The sequence below is a fragment of the Athene noctua genome, chromosome 6 (genome assembly GCF_965140245.1).
Source record: "Athene noctua chromosome 6, bAthNoc1.hap1.1, whole genome shotgun sequence".
Lineage (NCBI taxonomy): Eukaryota > Metazoa > Chordata > Aves > Strigiformes > Strigidae > Athene > Athene noctua.
This window is the reverse complement of record NC_134042.1, coordinates 22,531,036-22,551,776: the sequence shown is the minus strand read 5'-3', so window position 1 is coordinate 22,551,776 and position 20,741 is coordinate 22,531,036.

The following is a 20,741-nucleotide window of genomic DNA, read 5'->3' as shown; positions in this document are numbered from 1 at the left end:
CCCTTTCACAGTACCTTTTGACAGTACCCATAAACTCCTGGAGCAATAAAACTAAACTGCAGGCCATGGATCCAACATTGGCATCTTTCAGGTTTTAGCATGGCCTTGTGGTACGTGGTGCATTTCTGTATGTTTCAGCTCCTAAAATTATTTGTATAGAGGGGAATTTGAGGATTTATTTTAATAAAAATATAAATTTATAGACTTCATCTTTCTCAAATAATATTTAACATGTGAATTAGATTTTCATGAGTTTTAGAAATGAAAAGTAAATAAAATTCTAAAATATATTATTAAATGCATTTTTTAAAATTATTATAATTTTGATCCCAAAGCAAAGGGCAGGGAGTGTTTTATGATGCTTGAATGCTTGTGGTTGATAATACTGTGAACTGGGGCACGATTTTGTCAAAGCCATGCCATTTCTGGAACAACCAAATTTCTGTATGGGTTTATTCTTCTCTAGGTATATATGCACAGAAAGGGAACATTAGACCTCTGGTAGGGAAATACATAAAAACAGTAGAGACTAGCTTTGCCTTAAGACTAGACACTGTTATAATCACCCTCCACAGCTTTGGGAGACAAGAGTCTTGGTTTTGCATTTAAATCTGTTTGGCAATATGCACTATGTCTCCCAGCCACTTGGCTATTTGTAGAATTTGCTGTATTCAGGGGGTTTGAAATACTTTAAAACAAATTGAGCTGAATGGGGATCTTAAACCATTTCCTGATTGGTGTGTCTTCTAGCCCCTAATGTGCCTTTCTAGGTCTTAGTTATTTCCTTTTCATAAAAAAATAATTGCTCTTAAAAATGTCTGGTTGGATTTCTTTTGTAAAGAGAGCCGAACTGAGGAGCTCTAGGCAGATTAACTGGACTGCTTCGTTTAGTAGGCTCTCTGAGCTTTGAAGAATGCTTCAAAAGTATGGAATAAAGCTCTTTTTCTTCCTATTTTTACATGGGCTAACAACTTCCCAGTCTTTTAATTTGCTGTCCTGTTGCATTAGAGTTCATTATCTTTGTGTTACAGTTTAGTAATTCTGTCCAAGTTTCTATCCTTTCTCTCTTCTGAGTCCCTGCTGAAAATGGCAATACAAGTAACACAGCAGAAGCTTGTATACAGTCAGAAGATATAATAAGAATAGCACTTCTCGTGGGAATTAAGTGCTGCATCACAGGGTTTCATTTGCAAATATCTGCAGTGGAAAAGCATGTTTAAAAGTGCATTCAGATTCACTGTTTGGAGTCTCTTCTCTTCTGTTCTATGCCTGCACTGTTCACATTATAAAACAAGGGATGCAGTTTGAGGTTGGTTGAGGGTTAGATATGTAAATTTGGAGGAAACAAAGTCAGAACTTGGTTTTAAGGTACACTAAAAACAAAAATGACTTTAAACCTACCACAGACGCACAAAGCAATCTGCAAATATTGGTTGATAATATCTTTACTTTACAAATGAGAAATTCAAAGAATAAAGACTTCAAGTGACTTATCCAATGTTGTTTGGCCAGATGGTGGCAAAATACAGGTCTTCAAATGACAGTTCCCATGTAGTGACTTCTCAGGGAGGTTATTGTATTGGCTTTGAACACACAGATTATGTTCTGAGTGGAAAACCTTGTACCAGTCCAGATAAGGTTTTTTTTTTACAACATAATAAAAGTTGGGGAGAATGGATATGAATAGTTCACACATGGAACTGCTAATTCAGTGAAATGACTAGCTATTGTCATAACTCTATGTAGTTACTAATGGAAAAAAAAAAAAAAAAAGGATATACTGTGTGGAAAAACTTACAGCAGCTCTTGCATGAGATTTGTTCCCTTGGCCTTCAAAGGATCTTCCATCAACTCCCTTGCTTTTTTAATATGAAAAGCTTAAATGTCAATGTAGGTATTTTTTCTTTTAATGACAAAGAATGCAAAACTTCCAGAAAGGTAATCTTGACTTTCAAAGAGATCTTGTCAGTTCTGTTGATGTCAGTATCAAAAGAAGTTAATAATTATCTGAAGAAAACACATTTCTCTTAGTTACTTTCTTTCTCGTACAAAATTTCTCAGGTTAATAACAGCAGCAGTTCTGCAGGAGTATGTACTGTGCACCTTCACTTTTGCAGCACATTGTCTAAATGCTACAAAGATTCATACAGGCAATTATAACATTATACCTTCTCTGGCATGACTAAACTTATGTTTGATAGGCTGCAAAGAGAAAAACCTAGTAGTTATCTTAAACATATATTTCTTGTACAGTATAATTATCCCAAAGGAGTGGGTTGCCTTTTTGCTATCTATAGGTCACATGTTTGGCCATGTTGTATGTCATTTAAAGGGGACTATAGCTGATGTTGAAGATGAACAAGTAACTTATGGACAAATATTAGTGAATTTCACTTGTGTATGATTATTGTTTCTTTGAGACAAATAAACCTCAGCGTTATTATTGTGTCATGTGTTCTTCAGCCAGAATGGGCTCTATTCTATGGAGTATGGGTCCTTATTTTATCTGTACACCCCTTCTGAAAGAGTGTTAACTTGTAAAACCACTGGAGTACTTCCCAATGAGAGTTTAATTTCTAACTGAATTGCCATCAAGATCAGTTTTGAAAATCATCTAGATGACGAAAGAAATAGAAATGCCTTACTGCAAACGAAGCAGTGATCATTCTTTCTTTTCTATCAGGAATAAAAGAAATTCTAATACAGTAGTGCTCTTTGGATTCTCTTTAAAATTTCTTTCAGAATGCAATAGGATAATCCTGTCTACAACTTCCTTTAGTTGGGATTGTGCAGGATGATTCAGACAATGACAGCTTCAATTCTGCTCAACAGGAATTATCAGCAGAATAGTGCGCAGCAACATTCATTCGTTTATTTATTATGTTCCATTTCACAGAATTTTTTAAGGTCTTATAACTTAAAAAGGCATGTCTTTTGCCCATTATGTTTCTTTCAAAGCTGCATCCATGAAAAGTAAAAGGAGCTTGGAAATGCTAGAAATTCGAAATTTCTTACATACTAATTTTCTCTCCTTCAGATTTTTCATAAAGACAAATCAGGCAGCACATTTCTCTGCCTTAGTTTCCTCAGCTGGAGAAGGAGGGGAAAAAAAAGAAGCTGTGATAACTCCCACATATATTGGGATAATAAATGCATTTGATAGGCTTGAATGGAAAGCTTTGCATGAAGATATTTACAATAACCAATGCTTTATTTCGTCTGGCCTCTCATCAAAAGAAACACAGGGTTAATTCTGGAAGCTAATTCTTGGAGCTATGCTGTTATATAAATCTAACCTTAGTATTATTCAGTGCTATGTTCTAAAAACCACCACACTTTTTTTTTTCTCTCCTTTTTTTTTTTTTTTTTTTTTCTCCAAATAGTGCTGCACCATAATTACAATTGCTGTAGAGGCAGGAGCTAAGCAATTAAATTCCCCATAGGTGTCGCATGTAATTGTTCCTAGAGAATCAGAAGATTAAACATGGCAACAATGCACAGCAAAAGATATAGCCTAAACTCAGTTTTTCCTGCAGAACTGCAAATAGTAGCAAATCAAAAGACTGTTCTCCTTAATTACCACTGTATGAGGCATCAAGCTAAAAGCAGGCTCACTCTGTAATGTTTTCTATACAACTACAGTATGTACATACAATGCAAGCCTTTATGTACCACAGAACAGACAATATTATACACACAATTATTGCTAACTTTCATTTTACAGGAAGAAATCACTGGTGAGCCTAGGACATTGGCCTCTCAGCTTCCCCAGCAAGCCATGTGTTGACTTAAACTAAGGGAACAGTTTTACTTCCTGAAGCCAGTAGAGACTATTTATACTTAAACACATTTTTTCACAACTTACAGCATGTTGTATTAGGTGAGAGTTTGTGAGCTGGATGGGCTGCAATCTCAGTCAGGTTTGCAAGCTGGAGCTTGTGGAGCACTTCACCAAGTTTTCACATTTTCTCTCTCTATTCTACCCTGCTGATCAGAAGTCTGTCTGGGACTTGAACTCAAGTCATCAAGAGTCAAAGAGCTGAAACAATAAAAACAATGTGGGGGTTTGGGGAAGAAATTGTCATTCTTGTACATTAACATAACATGTAGTGGTCTGATCAATGGGTTTTTTTGTTTTTCTGAGCCAAAATAAGTATTGGTGCAAGCTGAAATATCTGTCATTATCCTCCCTACTGCTTTTGCCAGGATTTTATATAGTTTCATGTCATTATTTCTTTAATCAGCTTTTCAAGTGCTGTAAGGCAGCAAGCTATCCCAGTAATGAGTTTCTTCCTATTGTAGGTTAACTGCTTGTTGAGATTTCCATTCAGTTGGAGAAACCATCTTGCTCTCTGACATGTTTTTACTGATTATCAGGGTTACTGGATACACTGTGCACTGAATTTTAATTGCCATCAAGCTATATATTTTTAGTGAGAAAAAAAGGGAAGTGCTTTTCATTAAATCCTTGGGAATTCAAGTTCTGTCTTTGAGGAGAAACCGATTCATAAGCTTTACTGATTCACACATCAGAAGCAGATTATAAATCAACCTTCCCATTTATGAAATGTTCACCTGAGGCATAAACAAAGGAAAGGAAATCGTGAAAAACATTATTTAAACATACAATTATTCATGTTCTTATAGCAAGTATTATTTTAATTACTGTACAAGGTCACCAGCTGGCAAGTGGATTTTAACTTCCAGCATATTAACCTGTTTTTATCTATGAATTCAAATAACTCAAGTGTACTAAAAAAGAACTCTAAACAGTTACATTTTATAAGAGTTTCTTTTAACAATATTAGTATACCAAATAACAGTTTAGTAGGGTTGTTTTTTTTTTTTTTTACATTAATAAAATGCAATGTTGGAGCAACCAAAGTGGGAAAAATGGATTTATCAGTAAATTGCCTGAAGGATGGAAAGTGAAATAAGTCTATGTAAGCGAATTTGCACTATTTTTAATACCGGTAACCAGAGAGATACACATTTTTAAATTTTATAACAAGTGAGTCAGAAAGAAATACACTTAAGTTGGAGTGCATCAAACATTTGTTAATTATAGCACAATAGGCAATCTCATCCACCTAGGAAGCCTAGGTGCTATCTTTCCAGCCTGTAGTTATGAAATCCATTATTTCATCTTCTTGAAAAGACAGAAAATATTGTGTATTTCCTCAAATCATTACAGTCTAGCCATCTGGGGGAAAAAATGAGCTCTAAAGCAGCTTGTAATACCACATATTTGCCACCAGTTAATTAAAAGGTAACGTCCATAATCTGTATTTTCAATAGTAAAAGGCAGGTAAAAGGATAAAGAGAATCATTAAGGAAAAGAGACTCATTAAGAAATACTGTAGCCAAGGTAACATCATGTTTTTGTGGAAATGAGATACACACATTTGAGACCATTTTATTAGTGATGATTACACAAAACAAAAATTTTCATTCTATATTATATATAGATGTAAAGAATTTGCATCTATATTTATTCCTTTAGAAATGTTTTAAACACTGCAGAATGAACCAACCTAAAGATGAAATGCAATGTAGATTTTTTTTTTTATTTGCATGAAGAGATAAGCCACTGTTAAGCTACAAATAATAGAAAGAGAGGAAATGAAAAATATCTTAATGAACACGTTGCAATGAAAATCTCTCAATGACTTTCTCAATGCCTGTCTATTTTCCTTCAAACATGGCCTGATTTGTAGTTGTTTGCACAGTTATTAATAGTTTAATTTTATTAGTTCACTGCAGAAAAACCTGATTTACATCTTGTGCAATTAAGTGATGAGTCAGACTCAATCACACACTAATCTCGATTACTCGACTGCAACATTGAAGGTGACCTCAATAGGGTTTTGACATTGAACTTACAAAAAGCATTCGAAAAGCAAAATTTTTTATTGTGTCTCGAGCAAAGTAGACTCCAAAGGACATAACTTCACTGCCTCTTTCAAAATGGATGAGGTAACTAAATTCTGATTCTAGTGACACCATAATTAATGAACTTCTAGTTTTACACTATTGTAAATTTTAGAAATGTAGCCTGTAGCCATCTGGTGAAAAAGGTAATCTTGCAAATACAGAAAGAATATTTTAGGATGGGAAATAGTCTAACTTGTGTGCTGAATAGCTATGTGGGAATTTGCTGCAGTAATTACCCTCCTATCATTAGTGACAAGTAATTGCTATAGCAACCCCACTGCCACCTGTCTCACACACTCTTTCTCTTTCAAACACACACACACACTCTCACACACTCGCACCCTCTCACTACATATTCATAGTACTGAAACAAAAGCAGAAAAGCCAGTAGCTTAATGTCATTTATTGAATCACTGTTTTTTCTAATCAACAAAATATAACCTCTTCCTCCCCTGCCAACTCCTCATAAATATTTATTAAATATAAAATGTTTGTGTTGTAGAAAATAGTGCTGTTCAACCAAAGTATCTCTATTCAACACTAATTCTCTGAGGGAGAGAAAAGAGAATTCTCACAGCTTGATTTCTTTTTTTACTTTATTGCATACACTGGGCCTGAGACTGATTTCACAGATATGGATGTGAATTCTAACAAAGGCAACCATCTAACATATGTAAAACTGGTTTGATATTCACAACCAGGGCAGCAGAGATTCATTCTCTTTCATTTAGACACATCTAAACCCACCATGTTTTCTGCAGCTTTCTGTCAGCACCAGGTATTGCTGTATTGCATACAAGCACTTCAAATTTGTACACAATATTTTTATCTTGTTGGCAGTGGGTGGAGACTGAAGCAGAGGCTGGCTATCAAGGTTTCACTCTGGATCATCTAACCCCAGTTCTAGTCTTCTTTTTTGCTACCACTCTTGACAATACCAGTGGAACCTGACTTTGAAATCTTAAAATAATCAACAAGAATAACAGTTTCTGTGTATTTGAAAGTACCAGAAATTCGCTGTTCCCTATGATTAGGCAGTGGAAGGAGAGAAGTGTTGCTGAGCCTTTTCTTCTGCAGCTTACAAAATGCCAGCCTTGCACCCACATTTACAAGCATTCTTCGTAATGAGATGATCCTGTTACATCAGCATAGGACATAAAATTGGCTAACAGCTCTGTCACCACTAGATGTCATCAAAATACCAATAAACAGGGTTTAGACGTGCAAATTTAAAAACTAGATCTCTCTAACCCTATCACTCAGCATGTTCTAATGTGAAGATGAAACAAACCAGCATTTGAAATATGAAAGAATAGTAAGGAAATGCAGGAACAGCATGCCTTGACATAAGCCATTTGTGTCCCACATGCTTGTTCCACTTCTTTTGATCAAAAGAGACCATTCATATTTAGTTCTTAATATACATATTTTTTCATAAATAAGACCCAGATTTTTTCACTTTGCTCACTGCCTCTAAAAATAATTCTGTCCTACCATTCTTCATGCTGTTGAGGAAGAGAAGGGAGATGTCGAATGAAGTACAATGGTACTCAATTTTTTCAGATAAACAAATTGTATAGAATGTTATTCCAGATAAAGCCTTGGATGTAAAAAAGTAAATCCATGTAATATTTTTAAGCTTACTTTTTTCATAGTTTTATTTAATAAAAAATCGATTTAAAATGTTCAGATCAGCTGGGTAGTGGTTGTAATCTTAAAATGATCTTACAGAATTTTAATAAGGGCACTAAAAGCTGTGTGCTTCCTTAAATCCACAGAACAACTCACTGCATTTGCTAGCAACCTGAATGTTTTATATATTTGGTTTGGAAACTAGCAGGAAGAAACCTGCTTCCGATCAGCTCACCATTTAGTGTGGAGTAGTTGGCCTGTCATGTGAAGCATGGGTAGACCAGCTTTCAAGAAGGAAATCCACATTACTGTCCCTTATACGATTTGTCTCATCTATTTCTGATTAAATTATTCATTCTTCTTCTGATGTTCTATCTCAGGACAATGTGGCCTGTCAAAATACAGGGTTTGCAAGCAGAAAGTAGTATTTATTTCCCAGACATGTCTAGTCCTTCTGTGCTAAATCTTTAAGCAGTATACATTAATCCAAGGGATTTGTTGGTAAATTACATCCTATATTTTGTCACCCATATGTCTTGAATTGTTCCACATATTTGAGGATTAGAGGGCCATATATATTATTAATGGGAAATTTCTGCCTGTTAACAATTGGGAATAATTTAAAGACAAATTAACAACAAAAAAGACGACTCTGCAAACATGTAAAACATGAAATGCCATCTCAAAAACTTTATAGTAAGAGCTATCTAATAGCTTATGATGAAGAGGAGACAAACAGGGTTTTTTTTAATGTCCCTCAGAAATAATACTGTGCTGTAAATTACTTGCAGGAGTTGCAGCTCTTTCTTTAAAAGTGTCAGGGGTGCATTCAGCCAGTGCTCAATACCATGACATACTAACAGCTTCTTGTAACTCTGCTCTACTGTAAATTGAGACCCTTTAATGTTTTAGAGAAAATACAGTCTTATGGATTCAGGTCCCTATTTTGAGTCTTGAAGAAAAAAAGAGTTCCAGAGATTTCACTGAAGCTTGCTCTTAGAAATGAAGAATTCACCCTATTATTTCTTTGCTCAATTCAACCAACAAAATACATTAATTTTTCTCTCAGTGATAAAGAGGCATTTACCACCTGAACATCAGTGCACAACTAAGGCCAAAACCCGTGATGGTGAGTATTAAAATTCAGTAACTGCTTGAGGCTCAAGTGTTTTAATAGCACATGAACTTCTTATTTCTGCCCCTTAAACTTATGAGCCTGATCTCTTCCTGATCCTACCCATGTCACAACTCCTCCTCCAGAGGAGGCAGAGCTTCCTGGGGACTGTTCTAGGAGATTTTGCTCTCATAGCTCAGTTGATTCTTGCAACAGTACCTTCATATTTGCTGGTGAAAATAGCATGCGCAGCACTTAATTCCATGGGCAGCAAAGCTGGTTATTTCTCCAATGTAATGGAAATAACGGAAGAAAATATCCAGTTCACACCTGACTGTGGGTTGTGCAGACCTAAGGATCATTCTATTAAAGTCAAAGCCCATTAGCAATGTGTAAACAACATCTTAGACACTGACTGTTCATGTTGAATATATTTTTAAATGTTTTCAGTTCTCATTCAAGGCAGAAATGTCAACACTTTTGCCAGACAGTAAAGGGCAGACATTAAAGGGTGCTACAATCTTGAGGCTGCCATCTGGTATCCTTGAGTGCCAGTCCTGATGGAAAGAAGAGGTGATACTTAAGAAGGATGACAACGGAGAGGCAGTGGGAGGGATTGAAGGGGGGGGAGGCTTTGTCAGGAATTTCTGTTGCTCTTTCACATTGACTTTTCACTAAAATCTTGCACATAAATGATTTTTTTTGTTGTTGTTCTGGAGATGAAAACTGCTGTCCTCTCAAAATCTGCTTAGTATCTTATGAAATCTCAGTGCCTTATAGATGTGATTCAAATACAAATAAAGGATTGATGGCATTTATAACGTCTTCTACAGAAGGCATATTGATGGGGATTCATGAGTCACAAACAAATTGCACATGTGAAAGCAAACTGTATTGGAACACATTGCACTTTCATCCAGAGGCTGTTTTAGGAAGCTAAGTACTACGGCTTACTCATTATGGAGGAAAACTGCATTTTAAATTGTAGTGGAATATATTCTCTGATATAAATGGATGAGAAAAGTTCTTTTCCTCTGTTGCCAAAAAGACGGAGAAGTACCATCATCCTAGCAGTATGGCAAATATTTGAGAATCCAAGAGAATGCAGATTGTGCTGTTTCCTCCCCAATGGACTTAGGCTGAAAAGGAATTCCCAAGTCATTCTCAGATAAGTAGGGATGAAGAAGTCAGAATCTGTTTTATCTTTTCTGTCAAACATCAAGGATTTTATTCCCCTTTCTGACCAACCTCTCCTATCCTTAAAACATCAAATCTACATTTACATCCAGAGACTTCTGGTGAGATTCTAGTTTTCTAGCCATTATGACAGATATTTGGAATCACTTTGCCTCAAAATTAGTAATTTTTTGTCATATAGGTATACTAAATATTCATTCAGCTAATGAAGGTGGATGGTTACCAAAAGACTAACCCCATTCTAGAAAGCTGGTATGTATTTTGAACCTATATTTTTCCTCATGATATGGTAGACCAAAATTCAGAATAAATTGTACTTCCGTAGATCGAAACTCTTAACTGAATACTAGTCTATTTACACTGGCGTAACTGAAAGCAAAGATAGCAAATCTGAAAAACATTGGACCAAGATGTTACTCAGATCAAAATTATGAGACTGGCTGGTGCTGCAAAATCAATCATTAAAGATCGAGGTTTCCATTCAGCAGCATCACTCACAATGTGAATTAAAATATCTCTCAAGATAGGTCATGTGGAAAATGATGCCAAAATAACCGTTAAGTCAGTAGCTATCTGCAGATTCTTTCTATCTCCTTGCAGACTGATCATATTTTTAAAGCGAAAAACTGGGGTGTTGTGTTCAGGGGTTCTCAGGGAAACTTTCTGGCACAGGGAAAGGGAAGCTGGCCAGAAATTCAGGAAAGGCAAAAAAAAAAAAAAAAAAAAAAAAGGGGCACTCTTCATCTCACTTTCAGTGCTAAAATAGAAAACTGGGACACTTTGTAGTAAGGACAGGTTGGGATAAATTTTTATCACTGTGTCACCTCTCCCCTGTCTCCACTCTCAATTTCATTCATTCAAATCTAGCTCAGGTCTTGCCCTCTTATGTCAACATGCACACCACCAATTCTAGACATGATTTATTTTACTTTTTCTGCACTCTGTTTCAACAGTGCATTTCAACCATTCAGAATCTCCCATAATATTGCAGTTGGTAACTTAAGATCTCTAAGAAAACTTAAGCTCATTCTTCAGAAATACTTGCTCCATTTCATGTTGATTTCCTCTTCCTTGTGTTTGGTCATTCTGCACTCAGGAGCAACACTTCAGCACTGAAAATTCCATTACCCAACACTTTAAAGTTCAGGATACTACTCTTCTCTCCTCTCTTTCCCTTCCTACATTCCCTTCCAAGATCAAATCCTTTCCTTTGAAAACTCACCTTTCTTTATAATAATATCCGCACCCAACCATACCCCTACATCTCATACGTGTGTACCCCCTGTCCTGCACTACCTCTTACTGACTGAGAAGTCTGAGCATAAAGGCAATTTTGTGTCCAGAGAGATTGCCTGTGTTAGTTAGAAGCAGACTTTGCTACCTCTTCATTATCCCCCATCCTCGGCTGAACTCTTGCAATATCTTTTGCAATATTTCATTGGATTCAATAATTCTCAGATTTATAGGAAGAAGTTTATCACCAAATTTCAATATGTTCTTGAGCAAAAGGTAAATAAGCAGCAAAGAAAGAATTATCCTTCAGGAAACCCGCCTAGATCAATAATGGAAGAGGAATGCCAAAGAGTTTCTCCACTAATAACCTGGAAAATATATTAGACTTTAAAAAGAAAGTAACTGGCAAGCCATCACAGTAACAAGGATACTATGAATTTATAAGTGGTCATACATTCTAAGTGCTCAAAAGTTTGATTATCAGGAAGAACAGATGATATTCAACAAAACTGCAGAAAACTGATTCTCAGACCACAAACACCAGCTATTGTGCAATGATGGAACAACCATGTGAAACATGGAAACTTTGCAACATGGAAAACTTTAATGATTTGGAATTAAATGGAGATAAAGCCATTAAATTTAAGCATTGGTTACATCTTTACAGCCTCAGTAGAAAATGCAGACTATACAGTTTAAATCTGTACAGTGGAGGAAAAGCTGTAAAAACGGGACTGAATTCAGTCAAAATCATTGTGATTTTCATTCTATAAGTTTTTGATCTTTTGATCTGCTTCTATTATTTGATAGGATTATTACATTTGGAAGGCACTGTGTTTAATTTGCATTCAATTTGTATTGTTGAAAGTAGTTGTCCTAGAAGTAAGTTAGAGGTCGATGAAAATTGACGAATATTCATCCCTGTTATGTTGTGATGGTATAACCATTTAGTAGGGAGGACTTTTGGGCAATTCAAGAAGGAAATAAAATGTAGGTATAAGTATAAGCTAACTTAAATACAAGTGTGTTAGTATGATGTGGTTGTGGAGTCTCTATCTGTGAAGATAATCAACACCTGGCTGGACATGGTCCTGAGCAACCTGCTCTAGCTCACCCTGCCTGACCAAGGGATGGGACTAACAACCTTCCAGCATCAACCATTCTGTGATTCTACAATCCTTCCAGCCTAATTTCTTCCACTAGCTAGAAAAAGCCATGTTTTCCCACTAAAACTCTGTTGTTGCAAAGTAGGATGTACAGGATATATCCTGTTTATAAATATGATCTTGTTACCACCAGGAAATAAACTGTCAGTTAATTTAATTAATTAAATAAAATAAAAACACGTCTCAGATGAAAGCTAGCTTGGAAGTAGCCCAGAGGTCAGAAACTGAATTTTTTGATGTATGCTTGATTATCTCAGTCTTCAACATATGTCCTTGCATGGTGCTGTCTGTAAGTTTCTGAAAATGATGAAGACACTCCACATTTCCAGTGGGTGTAGGAACAGTGAAAACAAGCAAGGAAGTGAACTTCCTGGATAATGCAATGGAAATAGAATCTCTATGCCCATCTGAAACTTCATTTAAGCAGATAAGGTTTACAGTCAGTCTAACATTACAGTGCTAAATTCATTCAGAGGATAATTGGCTAATTGCAAGTGAAGACAGTATTGCAAGCATTAATGTAATTTCTGAATCTGACACTAGGTAAAGATATTTTGGTGGAATATACGTAATTTGAATCTGGGCATTTAAGTATACCTATGTAAGTTACATCAAAACAACAAAAAATTCTGTATTAAAACCATAAAATGATTAAAATCTCAAGAACTCGTAAAATAATTCTGCCAGTATTTAGGAAGTCTGTACAAGAAATTCAGGTTTTGAAAGAAAGTAAAATGATCAAGTTTTCACTAATATTTCACTAATTTGAAAGAGTTTGGACCTGATTTTTCAGTGCATTTTAAATAACAAGCATAGATCCAACTCATTTCAGTCACAGCTGTGATCACTTGGCACTTCTATGTATCTGCCAAGGATGACTCAAATAGGTACCCAGAAAATGTGGCCATTTTTAGCAGCCATTAGCAGCCATATGTGAAAATTTTGGTTTAAGTGTCTCGATTGCCATCACATTAGAACTTTGTGGTAGATTCAGTTCTCACTGTCACAATTCAAATCCCTTATTCTTCACCTACCATTTCCAGACACTCTGCTCCTACAGACTTTCCCCGTTACATGATGGATGAATCAGTTTTCTTTCGGTCATTACTACCCTCACAGTTTATCCTTGATATGCTTCCAGAACATAGTGTAGTCTATTCAGTTAGGCAAAATATGAAAAAATTATTACAAGAACAGATAAATAAGGACTACAGCCTAAAACATACGCATGAGGGCTGAATTAATGTTGCTGAAACCAGGACACTAAATCTGTGTTAATTCTTTGGTTTCCTAAGTTTTGAGTTTCTAACTTAGAAAATTAACATTCTTGCACTGCAATATGCACAATTTCTGATTTTTTTTTTTTTCCCTGAAAAGAAATAGCAAAAAATTAGCTGCATAGTAACCATGTCGAATCTTGTACATAATCACCAGCACAGAACTTTAGCAGTATATCTGAAAAATATTGGGTAATTAGTAGGCCACTGTCTTTAAACTGATGTTACAGCCATTTTCTCAGTATACTTCATGGGTATTTTTCTCACAGCAGAAGAGTTCTGGAGCAGTTAAGTGGAAAATATAGTTATGTTGGCAGATTTCTGTGGTCTTAGCAGGTTTATCAGAATGGATGCAGTTTGTTGGTGACATGTCTAAACAACTTTTAGACTTGACCTAGACTCTTTAATAAAATCGGAGTACATCAGACAGAATGGGTTGGCTGCTGGGTAGAGTTGAAGGTTGCCTAGTGCAAAGTATCATGCACTATTGAGCTAAGCATGACTAGTGTTCAGGAAATGATATTGTTCAATTCTAAAAGCTTCTTACTAAGATCTAGTATGTGATATTCCTTAGTACAAGGTGAACTGTAATATCTAAAAGTTCATAACTTGACTGTATTTAACTGGACAAAATTGAGGTTTCTGCTCCAAAGCAAGTGTGAGTTAAGAATTCCTTATAAAAGGCTTTTATAATATTAGCAAATTTTTGAAAAATATTCAGCATCCAACAGCTGACATGAAAATTTCAGTCCAGAGTTTGAAAATTCAGCAAATTTAAATGCAAGTCAAAATTGACTATTACAATGGTAAAGTGTTAGACAACCTTGTCTTGACATTTTCTAAAATTAGTGTCTTTCATGTGTAGGAGCATGTGTAAAAATGATAATATAAAATTATTACATTTTTGTTACCCTATTCCTTATCTGCTTTCAAACAAATTAAAAAGCACAGTGATCCTAGATTAATTTCTCACCTATATCTTTAAAGATGTCTAAGTTAGCTTTCATAAGACCTTTTCAGAGGAAGAATGGCTGTTTGCTTCTGTTTTCTGTGGTGGCATGTGTGTGACTAAATATTGTCAAGGATGTCTAAACTTGTGTAGGCAACTTCAACAGAATATAAAAGGAAAGATTATGCCAATACCTCCCAATGTTTCCGATAGAATAGATACATATTCTCCATCAGAGAAACAATCTTCTGTGTTAGGAACCCCATTATTGTGGCTTTCTCAACTGATGAGTAAACCAAAGACTGGGGAAGAAGTTTGGTATGGTTGTCTTTCATGATATTACTAATATTTTATAATATATGGCAGTGATGCATAACCTTTCATGTATGTTTACAAAGTAATAACATAATTGTTCATGCTTGCATGATAATTAAATGTGTTGATGTTTACAATTAGATGGAATAACATAAAGATGGTCTGAACATTTGCCAATGTATCTTCTATCTGGATATTTTTTAAAAAAATATACAGTAGCAACTAATTAGGTGACTAATCTTTATGGCAATTTGCAAATGGTCTGTACAAGACACACACAAGCAGACACACATACACACATTTACATTCTTACCTATCTAAACATAATTAGGTGGATAAAGTCAGTACATTTTTAGTATAAGTGCCTTACTTCAGTCTAAGGCATATTATCCTTACAGAACACCTGACTGGATTTAAATTGAAATACAATATATGTAATTGTGAAGTATTTTGTAATAAAGTTTACATTATCTGACATTATGAAAAGAAATTTTTCTTAGTGCTGTGATTTGTATGTATATTTTAGACTAGTAGCATGAATCAATCAACTCCTGTAGAGGAATGACAAAAATGGTTATTTATATGTCTGACACAAAATTTGCATAAGAATAGATGTTTTTTGTATTTCGATAAAGGTGTTTCTTGTTCACTACAACTGAAAACCTTGAATGATTTTTTCTTGCAGTGACATTATAAAGCACAAAAGTCTATAAGTATTGTTGCTTCAGAAAAATATACAACACAATCTTTAACCATTGCAATTAACCACAATTTCCTTACAGAAAAAGGATAAATCATGGGATATTTAAATATCCACAAAGGAATGCTAATATATTTCTCTTTTCTAACATTTTTAGGGAAACCTTGATTTAAGTTTTAAGGACTCGGGATTAATGTGGCCACTGTACATTTCTGAAGAAACAAACAGTTTATTAAAACTGACCTGTAGGAAACTTAAACACAGCAGGAACTTAATAACCTTTGTTCATTGCAGCTTTACAGAACCTAGAAAAGGGGACAGTGCATAAGTACTGCTTAACACATTTGATATGTTACAGTTGTAAAACTGTAACCGTGAGCAGCTAATCTAATTTAAAAAAAAAATCAGAAGTGATTATTAAGCTTCAAGGGAGCTGTGAACAAGTGTTAGTGATTGAAGAATATGTAGGACTTCCATTCAAACAGTCAAATTAAGTGATCAGCCCCTATTTAGGAGCCTTTTCAATATATTTTATACCCCAGGGAATCTAGATCCAACCAAGAGCCATGGCCTGTGGTTGTTCTGCCTACATTTGCAACAGCTTGAGGTATGCCATCTCACATGGTTTAGGGAAATTGCTGCCAGCATAAAACAAATAATTCCCTCCCTCTGGTCCTCAAGAATAGCTGGAAAGTGTAATCTCTCATTATCAAACCTTCTGCTTTATTCTGTCCTGCTGTAGCTCAGTGTCACTGGCCTTGTTCACAGTCATCTCATCTTTGTCACAGATACATTTTTTTAATGTGACAGAACTGCATTTAGTATCCATGAGCTTGACAGATATGTATCTGTAAAAGAAAAAATATAGAGGGTAAATTTGGAAAGTTTTCATCAGTTTAATGCAAAAATGCATACATTTTTGCCCATGTAGGTTCACACATTTCAGCTGAACAGATAAAGCCTTGATTATGACGTAACCTTATATATTTTTCATTTTAAACATAAAGATGGCATCCTGCTCGAAGATTCCTTGTATTCAGTAGTCATTCTCTTCATACCAATAATTCCTTCAAACATATTCATTTCCATAACTTCAAATTTAATCTGTAAAATCAAACCTTGAATTTTAGATTTGTTAGGAGCATTACCTCCCCCAGGGCTCGGTTTTGGGGCCACTCCTGTTTAACATCTTTATTGATGATCTAGACGAGGGGATCGAGTGCACCCTCAGTCAGTTTGCAGATGACACCCAGTTGGGTGGGAGTGTTGATCTGCTCGAGGGTAGGGAGGCTCTGCAGAGAGACCTGGACAGGCTGGAGCCACGGGCTGAGGCCAACTGGAGGAGTTTCCATAAGGCCAAATGCCGGGGGCTGCCCTTGGGCCACAACAACCCCCAGCAGCGCTACAGGCTTGGGGAGGAGTGGCTGGAGAGCTGCCAGTCAGAGAGGGACCTGGGGGTGCTGATTGACAGCCGGCTGAACAGGAGCCAGCAGTGTGCCCAGGTGGCCAAGAAGGCCAATGGCATCCTGGCTTGTGTCAGCAATAGCGTGGCCAGCAGGGACAGGGAAGGGATCTTACCCCTGTACTCAGCACTGGTGAGGCCGCCCCTCGATTCCTGTGTTCAGTTTTGGGCCCCTCACTACAAAAAGGACATTGAATGACTCGAGCGTGTCCAGCAAAGGGCAACGGAGCTGGTGCAGGCTCTGGAGCACAGGTCGTACGGGGAGCGGCTGAGGGAACTGGGGGTGTTTAGTCTGGAGAAGAGGAGGCTGAGGGGAGACCTCATCGCCCTCTACAGCTCCCTGAAAGGAGGTTGCAGAGAGCTGGGGATGAGCTTCGTTAACCAAGTAACAAGTGATAGGACAAGAAGTAATGGCCTCAAATTGCGCCAGGGAAAGTTAGACTGGATATTAGGAAGCATTTCTTACAGAACGGGTTGTTGGGCGTTGGAATGGGCTGCCCAGGGAGGTGGTGGAGTCCCCATCCCTGGAGGTGTTCAAGAGTAGGGTTGACATAGTGCTGAGGGATATGGTTTAGTTGGAACTGTCAGTGTTAGGTAAATGGTTGGACTGTATGGTTTTAAGGTCTTTTCCAACCTAGACAATTCTGTGATTCTATGGCTTTCTTATATGTAGGTAAGTCTATCTGTGTAAACAGAATTCACTATGGATAAATGAGTGCTCATCTGCCACTGTCATAAACCAGCCCAAAAGTACAAAACTCAAAGGTTTGTACCTCAAAGCTACAAACCTCAAAGGTACATACACTCGATCTATGGCATATTTTTCCAGCCAAGATATTTCAGATATAATTACCTTATTCAAATTACTTCACCTGACTAATTAGCAACAGGGATGCCCTGTCTCACATGTGAGTAATGTGAAAACATTAGGCTTCAGGGGTTTTTTCTCCTGTCATATAATCCTGTAATTCATCAATCTGTAAATGAGATTCTGAGTTATTCCTCTGGATTCACTGCAGACCAAGTTAGGAATCTCTTAGACTACATGCAAAGTATTGTGGAATGATGGGGGGGAGTGGTCTTTGTGAAGCTGTGTAAGGCTAGTGTTGAGTAGAAAGATTGGACTGCTGAACTGAAAGAATGAAGCAACTCTACAGAATATTTGAGAAACTTCTAAGGGATGTTGTGTATTTATAAATGTTAAGTAATCTGCCCAATTTATGGCTATCACTACTGAATGATGATATTCAGTGCTGAACTTTCACTATTGCTCAAACTGACAAGGCAAGCCTACAAACAGCTGAAAGCCTCATGATCTTTTGTTGACTGCAAAAGCTCTCAAGCAGATCTTGTTCCCTTCTGGTCTGTAATAATATACTATATTAGTGTAATCAGTAGAAACAGGATCTTGCTTTCTGAGTAGTAGGGGAAAAGGCAGAGAACGTGCTTCAACATTTTAAAACAGACTCAATCGAAATGACAGAACCTAAGTGCTGTTAGTGGAAAATCTGGGAAGAACATTGTGTTCAACATTTTATAGCAAATCAGAGGCATAACCAAGACTGAAGTAAAAGTTTTCTGGGAGCATTTCTATATGCAAACCCTAAGAATTCTACATAAGAAAATTTACATGTATTTAGTCTTTTCTAGTAACTTTTGTCTAAAGAGATGTTATTAGTGTCATGTAGGTATAAAGCCTAATGATGAGAAAAACAGGAGGAAAAAACCCCCCAAAACCTCAATTTATATACCCCAAAATATAAACTGAGTTGCCCCAAAGTGCCACTATGAGGTTAGTCTCACTTACACAAACTTGGTGTTCTTGTCTTTGAAGTATCAACATTTTTTTTATAAGAAGATATCATACAGAAAAGAAACAGCAAAAGCTTTATAAACACAGTGTTATCACATCCCTTGAATATGGTGCTCTTTCCCAACTAGATTCTGGAACCTGATTTTATTTGTCCAATCATGGCTAGCTTCCAACTCTAATTCTTCTCAATAAGTTCCTTTAATAATAAATGAGGAAAAGCTTTTCTCTCTGATTTCCAATATACCCCAGCTTATTTTCCCCAAAAGGACAAAATTCGGCACTGTGGCTAGAAAGAGTTTAAGATGAGCAGGGAAAAAAGAATGACTGGACCATGTTGTCTCCCACACTCCAGTCATTGCACATTAACTCACTTATACTATGTATATCTGTTCTTTCTATAGTTCTTCACCTTGCCTTACATGCCCTATATTTTTGAATAATATTCAATTTGCTGAATGATGGTTTTATACCCTCCAAGTTAATTTACTGGACTTATTCCACTCTTGACTAGTTTTGCTGCAGGAAGAGATTAAGGCATAGGAATAGCTATATGATTGTCACATGTTTATGTTGGGAATTCTTGAGAATACCAGCCATATTGTTTCTTGGGAATTCAGTAATCCATCACTATCAAAATCCTATGTTCTCACTTTTTTTTTTTTTTTTTTTTTTAAATTGTGCACACGTAGACAAATATCATAAGGAACTGCCACCCATGCAGACAACATAATTAACACACTGTGCCCACTATTGCATTTTCCAACCATCAGATTAACTAGTGCTGTTCAAACCTTCCCTATTATGTCAGTCATTTCAAATCTGCTATTGCAGAAATATAGATATTTTATATCAAAAGTCGTTTGACCAACACATTCATTTTCCTCATCAACAGTGCAGAAATGTGTTGTGACGTTTCATCAGTAATAAGACATAGTTCAGTAGTAGAAAAAATGACAGACTCTGATTAACAAAGAAGACCACACAAGTTATTTTTATATTGTGTTTCAGGTTATGCCTGATTAAGCCGAAGTTTGCTGGTCCCTATGGACTTTGACTGTGCATATATCCCTGGGTGAAGGTACATATAATTCAGAAATGAAGTCTAAATTGTTCGTGTCTTTTGTTCCAGTTTTTGCCTTGCCAAGAGGAACTTGGTTTCCATCCTGCAAAGAGCGCATAGTACTCTCTGTCCCCATTATATATTTGCACAGTTCAGTAGATGATCTTTACAGACCACCAGACCACAAATCTCACATAATATGCCACTATGACACTTGTAATATCATTATATAATACAACATTTTGCAGTGACACCTGCTACATTTCTCGGATGGCTACATTTCTCTCAGAGAAGTTTAAAGTCTCTCATGAGCTAAATTTTGCAACATGAGAATATGGTTTATGAACAACCAACCCTGTAGACAACAGAATACATGGATACTTGTAAATTCAGCTTTTGTATCAATTTTTTCTACCTGAAGATATGTTTGATCTTATAGTTTTTAACATTCTTTTGACTTACAGTTTTTGCATGTGTCTGTCAATGCAGGCATTTTACAAAAGCTGAAGCACTCAGATCCCTATCTAATCTTTGTTTAACAGTACCTACTTACATTGACATTGCTTTAGATTAAAATATACTGAAATTAAATTTAAATTTTGAATGACTTTGTTAAAATTGCTTATTTTTATTAACAATGATAAAATATTTTTAAACCTAAAAAAATTCCTGTCACGTCTTTTTATTTCAGTTTTTGTTGTGAGTCATATTTAAGGAGGAAGTGGGGTCAGTATTAAAAAACCCTCTCTTTTTTTCTTTTTATTTTTTTCATGTAAGTGGTTATTATAAGCACCTCATCAGCTGTTAAGAACTCTTGAGTATTTCCTTTTGGAGAAGGAAAATAATGTCTAGAAGCAAATAAAGGAAACTGTTCTTCAGTGTTTCAGGT